Source organism: Aquila chrysaetos, chromosome 16 (assembly GCF_900496995.4).
Source record: "Aquila chrysaetos chrysaetos chromosome 16, bAquChr1.4, whole genome shotgun sequence".
NCBI lineage: Eukaryota > Metazoa > Chordata > Aves > Accipitriformes > Accipitridae > Aquila > Aquila chrysaetos.
This window is the reverse complement of record NC_044019.1, coordinates 7094443-7113041: the sequence shown is the minus strand read 5'-3', so window position 1 is coordinate 7113041 and position 18599 is coordinate 7094443. Positions and strand designations below refer to the sequence as shown.

The 18599-nt window shown below is 43.4% G+C and overlaps 1 protein-coding gene across 12 annotated transcripts in view; it reads right to left on the bottom strand.

Annotated features, from left to right (window-relative positions):
• Nucleotides 1-18599, bottom strand: part of HIVEP3 (HIVEP zinc finger 3) — a 276516-nt gene that overhangs the window by 84615 nt on the left and 173302 nt on the right. For all 12 annotated transcript variants that reach the window (XM_041129228.1, XM_041129231.1, XM_030039183.1 and 9 more), the window contains one exon: nucleotides 17017-17111. The gene's annotated coding sequence lies outside the window, so the exon portion shown is untranslated. The remainder of the gene's footprint in view (nucleotides 1-17016; nucleotides 17112-18599) is intronic.

The window sequence follows — 18599 nt, the reverse complement described above, 5'->3', positions numbered from 1 at the left end:
AAACAAAGCACTGATGGAGTGTTCAGGCAGCGAGGCGCTGCCTTGACCAAGTGCTAGTATGGGCTGTGTACCATCCTGCCCCATGGAGAACTCATCCTTCTGCCATGGTCCAGACGAGTCCGCCCTAAAGATGTACTTGCAGGACACAGATGAGTCAGTGATGTTGCCTGCACGGCACAGCAGGTTTGTAGGACTGAAGAAACCAAATGAGGAATTTGAAGACAATGAAAACAATAAAAAGAAACTTTTAACATGCAAATTCCATCTCTGCTCCTTGATAATTTTACTCTGCAAGCTATTACACAAACTGCTTTTTGTCTCATTAACAATAAAGCAGAAGCAATTAAGCAAAATGCAATAAAACTTAAGCAAAATAAAATTAAAACAGACTCCAAGATTATTGTATCATCTCACTAAAATGACAAAGTGACCTTTCAAGCTGACATCACAAAAAGCTGCCAGTTTGCTTTGAATACAGAAGCGAGGAGAAGAAATGCTACAGAAAACATCTCTATACAAACAACATCTCTCACTGGGAGTGGAGGTCGCTGGTGGCTGCGAGCTGCGTTATCATTCATCCCCATGCAGAATTACAGTCCAAGCCCACAATAAGGCTCCCTCTCTTTATATAGGCATAGCAAAACAGGGCAATGAAGCATCCACTCCTGAATGCATTTGCACCTTTGTGTATATCTACATACACATCAAACTATGCAACAACACACAATGCTCAATCAACTCATCGCTTTAATTGACAAAACAGAAACAACTGCTGAGGTTTTACCAGTTTTGGTTTGCCATCCTTTCAATGTCAGCATATACATACACCCAAACTGATGCCCTTTCCTCCAGTGACTCAATTTTTTTTCCTGATGAATTGATTTGTGCAAGATTACACAGGAGTTTCAGTTTTCCAACCTTCAGATACACAACAGATCTGAAAAAACAGGTATTCTTTAAGCAACACGTTCCTGAGATGGTAGAACTGGGCTGCAAAGTGCCTTGTAAATGCACTATCCCCCAGCCCCCAGCCTGCAAGGGGAGCAGCTCAGAGGTGGCAAACAGAAACCCTGACCTAACATCTGAAGACAACACGATGGTCTGCCTCGTGATCCAGCCACCTCCACCCACCCTCACCCTCACTGCACACGCACTTCCAAGGCCCTGCAGACAGAAGGGCATCTTGCCGTTGGTTTCTGTAATCCATTGCTGTTAGCAGAGGAAGATGTTCTGACAGCCGCTACTGGCTAACACACGGGAAACAAACCAGAAACCAGCCAAGCTGGAAGCGGGAGCAGCTACTGCCCGAGCCAAGGCTCTGCCGTTGGCAGATGTAGCATCTCGCATCCTGTCTGGATGGGATGGAGAGGGACCTCTGCCATAATTCACCAATGGGTGGCAGGTTCATTTCTGTAATATATTACTGGCAGCCCAACTCTGGTGTTCATACTTTGTTTTGGCTAGCCCATACATACTTACTTTTTTTTTTCTTTTAATGTTTTCTGGTTTATACTTTAAAAAAAATAAATCATTAAATATCTATGGGTTTTTGTCATTTCCCTCTCTGAGAAAACAAATTAAATTTACAGGGCTTTAGCAAACGCTTGGAATGCGCCAAGGGCTGCATCCTTCCAGAGTTTAAATGCCAGTCACTGGTAAAGGTGAGAAGCATTTGAAAGGCAGCCAGGAAAATCTGGAGTATCACATTCGACATGTACAATACTGAAATAAGCCAAAAGCATGCAGGCCACAACCTCCAGAGCTCCTCGCAGAGACGACTGACTGGCCTGCTCACCACAGCATTCTCCCACAGCTTCAGCAAAACTAACACACGCTCAGCAGAAAGTTTCCACAGAAAACATGAAAAGCTTTGCCCTCTCAGCTTGCTGATTTTTTTCTCTCTCCTCAAGGAAAGAAGAGAGGGATCAAGGCTGATAAAGTACCCCTGCTGTGAAGCTTGCCATTGCTCTGGCTTTAGAAAACACGGTGCTGACACAGGACCAAAGCTGAGGAGCTCGCTGCTGAATCAACCCCACAGCTCTGCCTTGCTAAGCCATCGTCCCAGCGAGCTGCAAGCACAGAAGGGAGGAGACAAGAGGAAAGCACTGATCATACACGAAGGGGGCAGAAAGAAGTCACTTTTGCCCAATAAACTGCAATATCAAGGCATGTCAGAATGAACCTATCTGTCCTTAATTCTAGATCCCTCCCCTCAGAAAAACCCAACCACAAAAGCCACTATAAAACACAGCAAACGCACAGCCACACTGCACACCCGCATGACATCCCTGGTGATGGGAAGCAAACAGCAGTGGGCAACCTCCCCTGCCTGCCCGGCTTCAGTAAAGGTTGTGTGCTGCCGCCTCCAGCGAAAGGATTGAGTTATAAACCCGGTATAAGCACAAGAGCCAAACAGAGCCAAAGGATCGGAGTTTTGCATTGCAGGCTCTTGCTATTGGTTTTGTAACTGGTAGGAGCTCCGTCGGAGCAGACCCATTTCTCATGCCACCCAGAAGTCATGCTACTTCCATGCTACCCAGGGTGAGTTACCGGTCTGCATAACTGCAGTTCACCCAGAGGCTTAGAGCCAGAAGGCGGCAGCTTTCTTCTCCATGTAGCAAAAAGCAAGCTTGTATTTTTTGCCTCGCTTCCCTGGATCATGGCATACCAGGTGGGTAATCCCTGCTGCTGTGAAGAGTTTGCATCACTTCAGGTCGTGACCTCACCGGATCTCACTGGCTACATCAGGATCTGGAAGACGCTGGTATTTTGCTAAAGGTCTGCAGGGAAATCCAGGCAGAGATTCAGCAGACAGCTTCCCTACCCAGGAGGAGCAGCTACATCAGTGCCCCCAGGCCAGGAGGTTGGCTGAAGTTTGTGACTGAAATCTGAGGACCGATCATTAAAGAGCCTATAAGCCCTTCTGGGCAACCACAGCCTGAAATTCCCACACTCTGTTGGACAGGAGGGTTTCCTTTCCTTGCTGCCCTGCAATACTGTGCAAGGTTGCTGCATGCTCTTGCCCAGCTGCCCTCTCCCCATGCACAGTATTCCAGCATCAGAAGTGATGCATTGAGTTAACAAAGTTCCTACGTGCTCTAATATCCAGTAAGGACAGAAGATACTATAGAAGTACAAATACATTATTAATTCTCTGAAATAGGATGATGCAAAAGCAGGATGTAGATGGGGGAATTACTGCATCTGTCTGCAGCCCCTGACAAGAAAAAAAATAACCAGTAAGAGCTCTTCCAAAGTAGTGCGTTACTTTCTGGACACAGCATCAATACATAATGCTGTATTATTCCTGTCTGTATGTTATTTAACCAAACACAAAGAGGAGATGCTGAAAGATTTCTGTTTAAGTGACAGTGAAAAAACCCCTGGAATCTCAGTGGAAAAAATTCAACAAGCAAACTTCCCCCACCAATTCAGGACCAAAGACAATGGAGTTTTTCCTATCCTCAATGAAAAGAAAGCCAGAAAGAGAAGAAAATGGTCCTTTTATTCCCTACAGCCAAAACCAGCTTCTGATCCTATCACCAGATTGACAACCTCCTATTTACAGAAACAGACTTGACTCGTTGGCAGCATACATTGAAATTCATTTATATTTTGTCACATAACAGAAACGGTGGGAAAAAAAAAAAAAAAGAAACCCATATTACACACACTGAGCAAGTGCCTGCTTGTCCCCAATGCCACCCTCATCTTGAAAACTTCCTTGATAAAGACTTTGCTGTGTTTTTGTTACGTGGCGGGGGAATTGGTAGAAGAGTCAGTTTAATTAACACAACTTTTCTCAAGATAAATATTTTCTCAGACATTGCGGAGCTGCTGAAACACCATGCATTGGCAGCTGGGCAGATGGAAGCAGATCTACCAGCTCAGAACCAGCTGCAATAGATGGTGCAGCTCGTTCAATTTCTCCTCCCCAGCAACATGCCTCAAACCTCACTTTGAAAGGATAATATATATATTGCAGATGTCTGTGCACACACACACACACACACATATATGTACATTAGTGATTCCAAATTACAAGCTGCACAGCTCTTTGCAAACAGCTATGAAGAGTGTGAAGACACGTCACCATTGGAAGACCCTGGTGTTCCTCAGCCCAATGGCATGGAGGTTCAGAGAGAAATGTCACGTTTTAGAGTTCTCATACTGCCAGTAAAGGCCAAGCCAAGTCACAAAAAGCAGAAATAATTTTAAATCAAGATATACATTTGTTTAACAGGAAAGAAAGAAAAAACATGACTGAGTTTGGAGGGAATGTTGTTAGCTTTGTAGGAAGAAAAGAATCAAGTCTGGACAGTGTTTGCTTCCTTGTCATCACAAGCTCTACAAAACTCCCTTGTATGCACATACAAAAATACACCTTATGCCAGTGAAACGAAGGGGCATTTAATGAGAACCAGAATGTGTTTTGGTTAATTTCCAGGTGATTGGCCTCTTATTAACAGATACTTCTTGTAGATGAATGCAAATATTTACGTAGGAACCCCATTGGCTGTGTGTCCACCTATTTCTGTTTTTCCCCTCATAAACCTGTTCCTCAGGAATCCACAGCACCAGCACTCACTGGGGGAACGAGACAAAACCCAGAGTAGGATTTTCCATGTCTTCACACTCTAGACAGGATCTCCTCTGCACCAGAGAGTCTCTACTCTTTTAGATCTTTTAGATCTTTTAGATTGGATTAAAGTATCAATCAAAAATTCCCCATCCCCAACTCCTACACAGGGATGCAGCTAGACCAAATATTCGCTCTAGCATCTGCTGCTTCCAATGGACTGTTGTGGCTCTATTGGAGAGCTAAGGTGGTTTTGGATGGGGAAGCTGCTCTCCACTTTGGTGGGACAGATTTACTGAGCGTATAGCAATGGGGCAAGACAAAGAACAATTCTTTACCAAAATGAAGACCTAGAGACTTCTGCCTGTGCCTGAGATATAACAGGCATTCCTAGTTTTAAAAGCCAATTTAAAAACCAAGAAGCCTGGTGCTACCTTGTCCTTTTCTTGCTCTGAGTCTCCAGGCTGCTTCAGACAATGCTACTTCCTTACATTTTCCTTCCCTTTACCTCTGTTAAGGTTTGAGAGCTCCAAACAGGAACAAACCTCAGGATGCAGACCCGGTGTACAAAGCCATACAAGTCCACCACACCACCTAGTCCGACAGCTGTAGGTCATGCATGGACTTGGAGTGAAGAACAAGCAGGAGGAGCCACCCCAGAAGAATCTGCTATATGAGACTTCCAGCTTCATCCCATTCCCAATCAACTGTGCAAAACCATCCAAACTTCACAGCATGGGAATGGCCTTGGTCCTCTTCATTTGGGGCCACCTGAATACGTCAAAGGAAGAGCTAATGTGTGAGATTTCTCTTTGCTACATCCACCTGTTTACTTTTGTAAGGCAGTTACTTCGACAACCTGGTATTCATGAGAAGCAACTCAAGTTTTGTGACTTTTATTAGTATTTCATTGGCCACTGAAATCTGTCCAGTGAAGGTACCTGCAGATGGAGCTGGTGAATTGAGACGTGACACTGAGAGTCACCATTTTTGTCAAAAGCAGATGGGAAGTTACAGAACTTACCGCAAATCAAAGGGAAAGGGATCTTATGTATGGTGTAACCTTGTGGCAATATTTCAGCAGAAACTGTATATGCTGCTATCATATTCACAGACTGGATAATTTATCCTAACTTATCAAAGCTGTAAGTAAAATGACATCTTAATGTACATCAGGAGAATGAGACCAGTGACACAAACTCCACTTTCTAATCCTAATAGACTTATGGAATTTGCTTCTAATAGCTAATGAATTAAGAAGCAACCAATTATGTGTATATTTATTATTATGCTTCTAATGAAATAAAGTGTGAGTTTCTGTTTAATTAGAAATGAGCTCATGCTGGTGACCAGAGACACCTTTAAAATATCTTTGAGCACTTCACAACTGAGCTCATCAGGGCTTTGAGTTGGAATGGCATTAAGGAAATGATATGAAGGTCAAATATTAAAGATTTCAAGGCAAATAAATATTTTTCAAAGCCTGGTCCCACAGCCCCAGCAAAGCAGGTGGATATATCTCTGTGCATAGTCATCCAAGAAATCTGAGATCATATTCCTTCTGCTTAGCTCAGAGCTCAAGAGAAACTAGTTAGGCTTTAAAACGTTTATTTGGTGATATATTTAAAAGAATTTAAATGTCTTTGGCAAGAAAAAATGGACAAAGATTTTCATTAACACTTCCAACCTGATTGTTTTCTTTAAAAGCAGGTTACCTTTTTCTAAGAAATTAAAATAACAGATCTTAAACCTGCAGAGAACCTAGATCCAGAAACTACTCATGTGCCTCGGCTGCTGATCCAAAAAGCCTCCTGCTTTCCAAAGCCTCAGGAGGAAGAATGCTTCAAAAAACCTCACCTAAGATGAAATCTCTAACTGATTAAACAGCTAAGAGATCACAAAAAACCCTCATTATTTTAATGCAAGCAAGAAATTCTTTGGTCAAAGACCACACTAGCTACACATATGAACTTTAGATTAAGTGACTACTTTAAAAATAACAACACTTAAAACCATCAAGTCGACATCTGTTGGCAAAACGGGTCTTCAGCCAGCGGTTCATCTCTCCTCCTGATTATGCCATAGCAGCATGAGAAATAACAAGAGAAGTTTATGACAGTACTGACAACCCAGTTTTTGTCCAGATGCTGTGGTTAGATCTAGTAATCCTCGCATCTGGATTCACAATAGGCTCTCCTGGCGTATCCCAGACTAGCAACAACTTTTTGCAAAATACCATCTACAAAGCACAGCACTAAACCTCTAACCAGCAAGTCTAGTTAAAGGGCTACTGAAAACAAGCCACAACTACCTCCACCTTAATATAAAGACCACGTCTATTATTCACTGCAAGCTATTTTTGCTGGGTCCACGGACAGACAACTGCCTGTTAAAACTACCCTGTACGGATGCACCAAGTGTTGTAACAAGACTTCTGTCTCTACCTTCCCCTCAACATGCAAAACAATGTTTGTAGACGAGGCAAGTCTGAAATTGCCTCCAGTCTCTTTAGGAAAGGTTAAAAAAATATATTAAAAAAAAAAAAATCTATTAAGGGGCCAGCATTCCTGCTTTATGCCTGAGCATTAGCAGGCAAAAAAAAAGAATAGCTACAGGCCTTGACAGGAATGAAGCAGACCTTCATTTACTGGTGTAGGTCTGTTTTATGGCTGCTGTCTCTGCAGACACTACTCACTGGCTTTAGGCAGCAGATAGCAGAGACTGTCTTTTGTCTGCTCGGCAGCCGAACAGGACAGTTATGTCAGTACAAGCATAAAACAGTGGGGGACAGGTTCAAAAAAGGTGTTGGATGAGGTTTCTGCATGCCCCTGAACAGACGGCTCCAGTCACATCTTGTTAAGGAGGGGAACTCAGAGATCTCTCGTTAATGTAACCAACGGCAAGGCTAGCTCTGGAGGAAGAGTTCTTGTCTTTAAATAGACCAGCTGATACAGTCGGAAACACCCGGACGAGCTCTCAGCCACACCAGCCCTGTTGCAGATCAATAATGCTACAACTTCTGCAAGAGCAAGTCATTAAAAGAAATGAGCAGCTCTCGCGCCGCCAGGGTGGGAAAATGAGGTGCAGCAGTAGACGTGTCCCCGTGGCATGGTATAAAAGGGCAGGTAGCTACTAGACTGTCTGCTTTCTCTCCCGCTCACCCCTTGCTCAGCAAGTCAGTCTGCAAGATCAGTAATTCTCTCTGCACGTTTCCTTTCGGTTGCGATCACGGGCTCTGGGTGCATGGGGTGTGCCCCGCAGCGGGGGGCAGGATGTGGTCCCACACCTCCTGTGCGTGCTGGCTTACCGGTGCGCAACATACAGCACCCCAGTCACAGCCCAGCACTCGGAGGGCTAGGAAGCCCTGCAGAAAAACACGTCATGAAGGTTGCTTAGGTTTCCCCCCAACTCCTCCACCACCTCGGTAGCTGCCCACAAGCCGCCCAGGAGTTTCACTCCTCCACTTCCAGGCTGCAGCTAGTGAAGAGCACTTCTGTGCATGCCTCCCAACACGCTTGCTGCATCACCCATGGCTCCTCCATCATGCCAGGCTGCAGACCAGAAGGTGGTGCTGCAAGAGTGGTGGAGATGCAACCACCTGATCTGAGCTGGGGTCGAAGATGCTGAATCATCCTTCGAGCTTCATAAAGCCTATCAGACCTGCTCACCCAAAACCAACAGGGTGCAAAGCTGAAGGAACCCAAGCAATTAATTGGCCATCTGGGTAGGAGCCCTTTTCTGAGGAACGTGAAATTACGACCTTGGGGTTTCTGCTTTGCAAAATTTTCCTCTCTGAGTCTTTTGCATTCATTCATGAACAACAGGACTGTGGGGGAGGAGAGCCATAAATATGGCCCTGCTCTGGTTGCAGAGAGAGGACGCTTGGGCAGACAAGTAGAAATCTGACCACACACCCAAAAAGAGAGAAACATGCTTTCCCCCTCCCTGCCTTTTTTTTTTTTTTTGTCTTTTTTTTTTTTTTCTCCTAAAAGTCAGTTTGGAAGATATTGTTCCTTCCCACAGCAAAAGTAAGTGGCATCCTTACAACCAAACCTGGAGTTTAAGAGAAGGATCCCAGAAATAAAAAAAAAGATCATCCAAAAAAGAGGGAAGTTCAAGCCTGGATGCAAAAGTGTTAAATTAAAAATACATGAACTGCATGATAATTGCACGAGAGCTTGTTTGTTTTCACCATGAGCTTCTGCACAGCTCACAAACCAAATACTATGACCTGCAGGGGCTCCATATAGGCTATTCTGTGATGCCAAGTCCTAAAGCAATGAACTGGTATGCAGTTAGTCCAGCATTTGTTTTGGGAATTCCTATTCTTAGTCCTAGACTGAATAGCAAACAACATTCATGCTCACATTTATGGGGCACTACACATAGAGAATTTCAGGAAAACAATTATACTGTAGTCAAGGCCCTTGATTTTTTGGAATAGGCATTTCCAGGAAGATTAAAAGGTTAATTTTCAAAATGTGATGCCACAATCTCACATGGTCTTCAGAGATCCTCAAATGTTAAGACCAGAAGACAGCATGATAAATGATAAAGCCTGACCTCCTGCTACACAGAGGCTGCAGAACCTGTCAGACATTTCTGCATCAAGCTCATTCCTTGTCCTTGAGCCTCAATATCTCTTATGAACATAGATAACAGTCTTGATTTAAAGACTACAAATGGTGGTAGAAGAAGCAGTTCTCAGTTAAGATGTTCCAGTGATTGATTTCTTCTCTGCTAAGATTCTGTTCCTTTTTTCTAGGCTTACTTTGTCTAGCTTCATTGCCCAAACCCTGCATCTACAAAATTAAATACCAGACTTTTTTTTGTTGTTTTTGCTCTTCGAGGAGAAATACCCTGACTATCACAAGCCAAGAACAGATCTTTGTGGGCCCTTCCTAAAACCAGCCATATATGTTGTAATTCCCCACCTACAATTACTACTTGAGATCTATTTGGGGTAAGAGAAACATACTTTAAATTTTAGACCTTACACAAACCAAAACATAGAGAATTCTTGGAAACATGCTTCTTTTTCAATCAGCCTTCTATACATCTTACACAAACTTTCTAGCTGCAACTGGTTTTGCGGTCTGCAGAGGCTGACTGTGACACTGTGGAACGACTTTTGATGAGCAGCAATGGTCAGGAGCCAGAAACCATCATAATTTTCTCTGGTCATAGAGACCCTATGGTGCTGAAGGTCAAAGTGAAATAAAAAAAAAAAAGAAAGAGGTATTTCTATTCTTTGCAAACTAGTTGACATTCCAGTACCCCCATCTGGCTATCCGCCAATGGCAAAATTTGTATTTTTTTTTCTGTAGCACCAAGATTTTTAAAATGTTATTCTTAAATACTGCAAACAAGAAAAAAAAAAAAAAAGATTATTTTTTTCTTAGCAACTGCAGGGCTTAATAATCACAGAGTGCATAGTATCCGAGACTCAAAGTTCAACACAAGGCAACCATCAGCCCCTACAGTTTCCCTATTAGCTCCCCAGTGCATGGCTTGAGGACTGGGTATGCGGGCTGTTGTTTTTAAAGCTATGTTCCAGTTACTTAAAGCAACAATAAATCTGCAGGGCTATTATAGCAATTTAAAAAGTAAACCTAACAGGGAAGCAAATTTGGTAGCTGTTCCATCTGGCTGGCACATTGAACAGAGCCAAGCTGCACTCGCTATTTTAGGAGGGACTTAGAGCAAGGTCAGCCATTAAGACCAGCTCTGGAGCCGCTTCCCCCAGCAGCATGGAGGAACTGGTTTACTAGAAGACACTGCATAAATATTTTGCTGAGCTGCAAAAGGAGGAAGCTTCCCCAGCCCCGGGCTGACATGTGTCATGATGAGTTCCCAGGCACAATGCTCAATGAATGCTATTATACGAAAGGGTGTTTATTTCACATTGCAAAGTGGTTGCCAGAACACACAATCACGCGTCTTACCCGACGGCCCTGCAGGCTGCCACGGAGAAACTCCTCTCCGAAAGAGAATGAGACGATTATGTTGGGATTAACACTTTGGCGGCGGCAGCAGGACTTCCCCCAGTCCCTGCACCGCTTCAACCCCTGACCAAGCAGCACTGGGGGCACAAACGTTGCCATCGATGTCCCCCCACATCCTGGTGAGCTATGAAAAATTTCAGTGCAGACAGGTGAGACGGGGGTTCTTCCCACTTCTTCACTGGTTTCGTTATCTCACCCATTCACCGGCTTTGATGCTCTGCAGATGATCTCGTTCCCTCCACCGTGAGGCAACGCAAGGAACAAACTTATCTGAAAGGGCTGCACTGTAGTGCTGGGCAGATCTAATCAAGAGTTGAAGCGTTTTTATTTCCCTGGGGTATTTCATTTTCACTCCGATTGTCATTTTCTTAATGAAGACAAATGAAGGAAACACCAGGTTAAAAAGCCTGTATCCTTGCAAGTAAAAACAATACGCCTCTGCTCAGCCTCAGCAAAGGTCCTGCGTTGCATGCTTTTGCCTTGATAACAATTCTGATTTTCTTTAACTGCTTTTGCACTGAGTGACTGCTGTCTTTGAGGCAGCCATTACTGAAATGCACCGTAAATAAGATCAGAATTAGGCCTAATTTGACCCTCTGCTCCTATCCCTACTGCCAGTTCGAAACACAACGAATTTATCCAGCAGCATGTTTTAACCCAGGATCCCAAGTCCAACACGAGCGAATCCCAGACAGCCCCACAAAAATAGAAATGCATCATTCCTGTATTACAGCTGAAACACAGGATCCTGGAAAAGTGTTGAATGACAAGCCAGTATTAGAGCTGAGCCCAGACGTCCTGTTTTGCCTCCTTTTATCATGATAAGCTGCTCTTTTTCCATTCTAAAGAACCACGCTGTAAGCAAGCAATGATATTTTTCTCCCATTTCCCATGCAGCAATCTTTCCCTTGAATTGTGTGGTGGAGCCTCATCACTTCTTCCAGGAGGGAAAGAGGATCACTGTCTTCTTCACTGCAACACGCTGCAGGTTAATGCCACCATAGAAAGCTCTAGGAAGCAAGAGGTCTTGAGGGTGCTGTCAAGCTCTGAAAGGCATAGTCATACGAGAAGGAGAGGAGGTGGAAGATTACAGACTAGCACCCAATCCTCTGATACCGAGAGGGCTTTGACCTCAAAGAGAACAGGATCAGACTGTGGGTTTCTGTATATCATCATACAACCTTTCATTTCTGTGATCTGCTTTCCTGTTGTTTAGCAGTGAGTTGTGCACATCTCTACAGGGCCAGGGCTTTTTGGCCATCTGTGGTACACAAGGATACCAGTACAGTCATCACTTTAAGTAATAACTCTCCTCTATGTCTCTCCATGAAGTATTAATGTTTTGTAATACATTTGCACCACAGCACAGGTCTGGAGGAGAAGAAAAGTCACATTCGCAGCTTCTGTGGGACAGGCTCCTTTCTTGCATGCATCAAGTTTGGTACAACGTCACCCTGAAACACGACTGGGCACCTCAGACACAAACATGTCTTCTTCAACTTGTGCTTCCCTTTGCCGAGGTGCACCAGCAAGAGGACAGGACACACTGGCTGGTTCTTGCAAGAGGAAGGAGCCAAGTACAACCTGGCTTCTAGCAGGGAGTATGTTAGCACTCGACACATTGCTGGCAGCACAAGAGCAAGTTTTCTGGGTGGAGTAAAGGTGACCTTACGTCTTCCACGATCCTAGATCATTCATATGAACACCCTACAGGAAGCAGCGCTTTTTCTTTTAGGCCCACGGTGGCAAATCCATGGCCATTGGGTCACCTACTGCCTATGAGACCTGCTGACACGGACCTCGAGCAGACACAGCCAAGCCTGCTGCTGCTCTGCTCCAAATCAACAGGAAGAGCAAATGATGGCATACCTTCGGCGTGGTGATTATTTGTTCAGTATTGCTGTCCCAAAGCTGGTAGGCTGGAGATCACTGTTCTTGAGGTATTTGGCCTTTCAAAGACACTTCAAGACAACAACCTTGAGATCCTGCCGCTCTCACGGACATACAAGAACCACCGTTATTGATAGTAATTTGAATAGTCTATTCGGGGGACTTGAGCCATTTCTGCTCCCTTCAATTCTTTCCGTTCTTTCTCCTTATTTCACATTCATTCCTAAATCATCTCTAAGTGTGCACTAACCCCAGGAGATGACACATCTTGGCATGGGACAAGAGGCCAAAGGTTTTCTTTGTGACCTGCTCACATGGTTGGCTGGGCAAGGGTGACCATGAAGTAGCTCAGCAAAGAAGACTTGTTCTTAATGTTAAAAAGAACAAACCTGTCCCACATGCTGTGAGCTACAGCAAGGAAGCTGTTCCCCCCAAGATGTGGAGATATTTGGTGACACTGTGGGAAGGCAGAGTCATCTTCTGCTCTCTAGATACTTCTGCAATGCCTTCCTCCATTTCACCCAATATCTCTGGCTCTTGTACTTCTTCCTTGTAGCTCTGAGCACACGCAAAAAAATTTTAAATCTCCACCGTATTTCCCAGAGCAACCACCTCTTTCCTCATTACTTCCCTTAGTCATTATTTCTCATTTGATGTGACAATGCCACCAACTCTCCAAAGCACTGTGGGACACTGTCCACATACAGAATGTGTTGTATTAGCTACCAGACACCTCCAGGAGAAAGAGTTTGTCCAGTGTTTAACATGACACTTCAGCCTTAGGGGAAAAGCCAGCAACCACAGAGCTAATCGGAAAAGTCCTCGCGACCGCGTAGACCTTCATGTACGATCAGCAACTCACCTACGTTGTTTCACCCCAGGGTAAAACTAGTAAAGCTCATCTTCTTTCTATGAATCATCCTAAGAAAACAGCCCCAATTAAAATATAAAACATTGCTGCCACAACACCAGCTTGTGCGGGAATTTATTTTTAGAAGCAGCTTAAAATAGAGTGTGTGTTACCTTGTTGAAAAACATCGCCTCTCTATTTTGGTAAAGGATGACATAAGAGCAGTGATACACACTCCTGTGTGGAAAGGCACTTCACACCCTGCACCAGAACTTCTGCATGGCACCACACTGAGAGAAAACACTAAAAAAAAGGAGGGGAGGAAGTCCACAATTGGTCTTAATGCCTCACTGCCAACATAATAAGATGCCAGGGCTTGAAGAGAGGAATGTAAAGAGATGAGGCAAAGAAGATTTTGGAAATAACAGCATATTTCCCACTAAAAACCGAAAAGAAAAAGCTGCATTTAACTTTGCAGAAGGGTTTTGGTTTCTGACAGTCAGCCACGGGTCTGAAACGGACTCTGATGCAATGTGGACTCTTGATTTGAAATGCTGTTACCGCTGTGAAACCAGGCCTTGATGCAAAGACTTGAGGACGTATCCTGATGTGGCACCTCCAGTACACCCTTCTGCACCAGTAAAGTAATGGAAAGGAAAACAGCCCTTGGCAGCAGCATGCATCCCTGCACACATGCACCCCCAGCACCAACACCGTGGGGTACCCTTTCTCCAAAATAGGCTCCAGCTGACTCCTGACACAAGGACTAGGAGGACATCACATCCTCAGGTGTTTCACTAAAAACCCTTGCGGATAATAAAATCTCTGCCAAGAGCAAATACTTCTCCACAGGCTGTGCTGTGTCCACTCTGCACCTCCTTGTGCTCCTTGCCCTTTCGTGAAAGGACATGGGAAAATTCATCAGTGAAGACACTGTTGAATCCTAGCAAGATCAAACGTGATGGATACACCTCAAAAACACCAGAGGTTCATGGCACTGTGAAACCAAGTAAGAAAAGAAAAGCTGAAAGCTGAATTAAACCAAAAGGGAAAACAGTAGTCACATGAGGTTTGAAAGTGATGTGGAAGAGACTCTGCAGAGAAGCCTCTGCCAGTGCACACGGGCTCTGCTTGTGGCTCCACAACATCAAACCTTCCAATTTAACTGATGAAGACATAAAGTAATGGTCATAGCATCCACACAGCTATTTTTACAGGGAAAATCTTCTGGTCTTTCAGACTTGTAAAACTCAAAGCTATCTTAATATTTTGATTGAAGCTTTCCAAGGAATAAATATGAAATGAGAATAGAGGGATGAATCTGATGGAAAATTACCTTACTTGACAGATACTGTTCTGCAACCTTCTCTATACATGGATACATATGGGCAAGCACATATGCAATGCCATACAGTTTTGTTTTGTGAAAATCTGAACAGCTTTTCAGAAATGGAAAACAGTAAGAGAAAGAAACAGTAAAAAAAGTGATGGGAAAAGTCAGCGGCATACGCAAGTGAGAAAAGATATGGCTTTTGGTGAGACACACAAGTGGAAAATTATGGAAGGATTGTTCCAGAGGGAAAAAGCCACGTGTAGGACAGGGCAAGGATGCTCCACAGAAGTGGGGTTTTGGTTATACCAGACGATCAGGAGCAGAACTAGGCTGCTGCCAGAGGGGAGATTTGGTACAATTCTCGAAAAAGAAGCTGCAAGAAGAGAAGAAACTTGAAGACATTAGCACAGGGGGTAGCTGGGCCACCTACAGATGGGCAATACGGGAAAGGTGACAGGAGAGGGATTTACTGACAACAAAAGATGTAAGAGGAGATGGAGAACTAATGGATGGTTCTAAATGCTGGATGTAATATAATTCTCCCCAAAAGCCCAACCAGCCAGAGATTTATTTATTCACTATACATTGCACCATGTGAAACACGTAAAAAATATTACTAAAATTCATAAAAGTTTTAAACAAAATTCTTTAGACATGTTGGTTTTACTTCACATAAATAAAAGCCAGACAGATAAATTAATCCTAATTAATCTGATTAGGATTACTGCAGCAGTAAGAATAATTTACTGGTACCATAAGCCTTTTTCCCCGCTCTCCAAAAAGAATTCCCTTTGTGCACCTGCTTTTAACACCACCATACTAGATAGCACATCCAAATATAATTCCATTATGGTCAGGAGAGGTTTCATCCACTCAGTGAAATGCAATGAATAAATACAAAATCATTCACATTATGTACTCTCTACAGTGATATTTAAGGCTTTTTCCCCCAGAGTAAATCAGTTTTATGTAGTTAGAGTCCTTGAAAATATCAAATTGCAAGTCTTTGTTCACAGAACTTCAATTCTTCTCAAATTCTTGTAACTTTGGGAAAGACATACAGGTCACAGAGGAGGGGACTAGAAATCAGCGTTTCTCATCCAGGCTCACTCTATGAGCCTAACACAATACTGGCCTCCTGTGCCTCAGTTTCCCTATTTGCAACATGGGAATAGTATTTCTGGCCCTATGACACAGGTGCTGGAAATCCTAATTCACTCTCACATCTGTGAAGTCTGAGGTGAAAAGCAAGCAGAAATTATTTTTCCTGTTTAAGCTTAAATTTCCAGAAACAGATGTCACAAAGGAGACGAGGTTTGAAATCAAGAGCTATTCTGACAAACACATATAGATTTAGGTGCAGCTGACAACAAAACACAGCTTTATACTCCTCCTGAGAGAGAAACAAGAAACTAATTCTCGTCTGAGTTCATTTGCAACTAATTACCTTTGGGGTCCATTCACTGTTTTTGTTTTCATTTCTTATTTGTTAAACACTGACAGTTACAGGGACATAAACAGGGCCAGGCCACTATATTTTTGGTCTCCGCGGGCAGCATCTGGCTCTGCCCCTTTGCGTTATAAATATAAGCTTGGTCTATAAAGCTTCATTTATCAGACCCCATGGAAATTCATAAATCCTGGAATACTACGCCCTTCACTATCTCCACCAAAATGAACCTATGTGATAGTTCACTGATACAGAAACGCAGTGTTTGAGCCAGAGGGCAAAAATCCAAGCAAAGGACATAGACCGTCTACTCAGACATGTACCTGCTGCCACCCCCAACAGGTCCAACACATCCCCACCATCGCCCACAACTGCCTTCTCGGTTTGTAAGTCATGAAACAAATCGTGTTTGCTTTTCTTCCCTCTGGGTCTCAGCCCCAAACACTCCTTAATAAACAAGTATTTGCTGAGCAAAAGGGCAGCTATGAGGTGCGAACAGAAGGCGGGTTTTCCATTGAGAATGAAGGAAAAAAGAAAACTGTAACAAATACATAGGAAAAAGTCAACTTGCTGATTTTCCAAGAAAGCATAGCTTCTACTCTTTCAAACTCCTGGCCCTGCACATAACTGGTCTTGTTCAGGCATCAGTATGGTAAATAAACTTATTTCTCGTGACAAAACTTCAAAGGGGCTGATGAAATCTCTTGCTTTGGGATACAAATCTCATTGTCCAAGGGAGTTGCATTGCCTTTCGTACCTTTTGAAAGGCAAATGCAGCATTGCATGATGCTGCCACAATGCACACTGCCAAAGGGAAAGACGTATTGAGTGGGTGTCCAAGGTGTCCTAGCTCTAGCACAATTCGGTATCTTTGTAATTGGTTTGAATGATGGAACATAGTATGCTTACTAAAATTGCTGCTGATACCAGGCTGGGACAGGCTGCAAGTACTTCGGAGGCCAGGATTAGGATTCAAAATGATCTTGATAAATTGTAGAAATGGTCTGGAAAAAAAAAAGAGAAAAAGAAAAAGACAATTCAGGAATGATGGGTGAACAGTGCTAAGACAGGAATAATCAATGACATGGTCACAAGGGAAATAAATATCAGCTCACAAAGGGTTTGGTTTTGGTTTTTTTTAAAGGATCTCAGGATTACCATGGATCACAAACTGAACAGGAGCTGAACGCAGTCACAATACTGCAATAAAACCAAACATCACACTGTGATACATAGAGAGGTGTACTGTTCACCAGATACACAAAGGGAACTTTTCATTTATGTAGCATTACTGAGGTTCTGATAACGGACACTGCATTTCAATAAAGTTGTAGAGAAAGTCCCAATGCAGATAGCAAGAATGATCAGAGATCAAGAAAGCACAGACTGAAAAATCAGTGAAAAAATCACATTCATCTGGACCAAACAGTAAAGACGACAGGGAGGCATCATAATGGTCTTCAAACACATCAAGAGGGCCACAACAGAGAGGAATAAACTATCTTCCTGGCTTGTCAAAAGTAGCACAAAATGTCATAGTCTTAAATTGCACCAAAGAACACAGGTTAGACACTAGGAAGAATTTCCTGACTAAGGGAAGAAAAGCACTGAGATAGAAATTGAAGGACAGCTGAGGGCTCTCCAACATTTAGATGAGAAAAGTTAAGGCACTGTCCATCAGGAAGAGGCATGGAGGAGGTGGCTTTACCTTGAAGTCTGAATTTTCTTTGTTTCAAAGGGTAAAAAAAACCTTAGGAATCAACCCAATGACTGCCCACTGAACCTGCATAACCCAGCTGTTAATTAATTAACTACACTACAACAGTTGAGGTGATGGCCCCATCTACCGCATGATCCACACAGGCAGCCCATCTTCCCCAACTGCTGTCTATCTACACAGACCAGGTAGGGGAAAGAAGTATTATTACGTCAAAATTGTGGAGAAGAAACAGAGACTTGAAGAGACCGAGTCATATGCCAATGTCATACAGAGGATCTGCCACAATAAAAGAAGAGCCCTGTCCAGTGGCGTAATCTCAAAATGACCCTTCTACTTGGGGAAATATTAAAGTATATTCAATAGAGGTCTCACTCAAATATTTGCAAATGTCCTGCTTGTGGCAGTACGTAATAGGATCTCAAAACAGTTTTATTTTTTAACAAATCTGCCTTCCCACATGGCATGCAAAATATTCGTTTGCAGGTGAAAGACTGCAACATAAATGCTTAGAGCACTAATTTCTCATTAGAAGTAACCTGCACAGAATAACGATGGTGCTGGAGGGCAGGAGTTTGATGGCTGATGAGTGAAAGCAAATATTTTTAGCAATTTTCATTGAGTGCAAAAATAGATTTATAATAAGCTGCTCTCCCAGTCTGGCAGGTTGCTGACAGCCACAGTGGAGGCTGCAACAGGCACCTCACCTGGGCTGGCAAAGGGTCTTACAGCTTCCTTCGAGTGGCAGGGGGACAGTTTGGTCCAGCCTCACCAC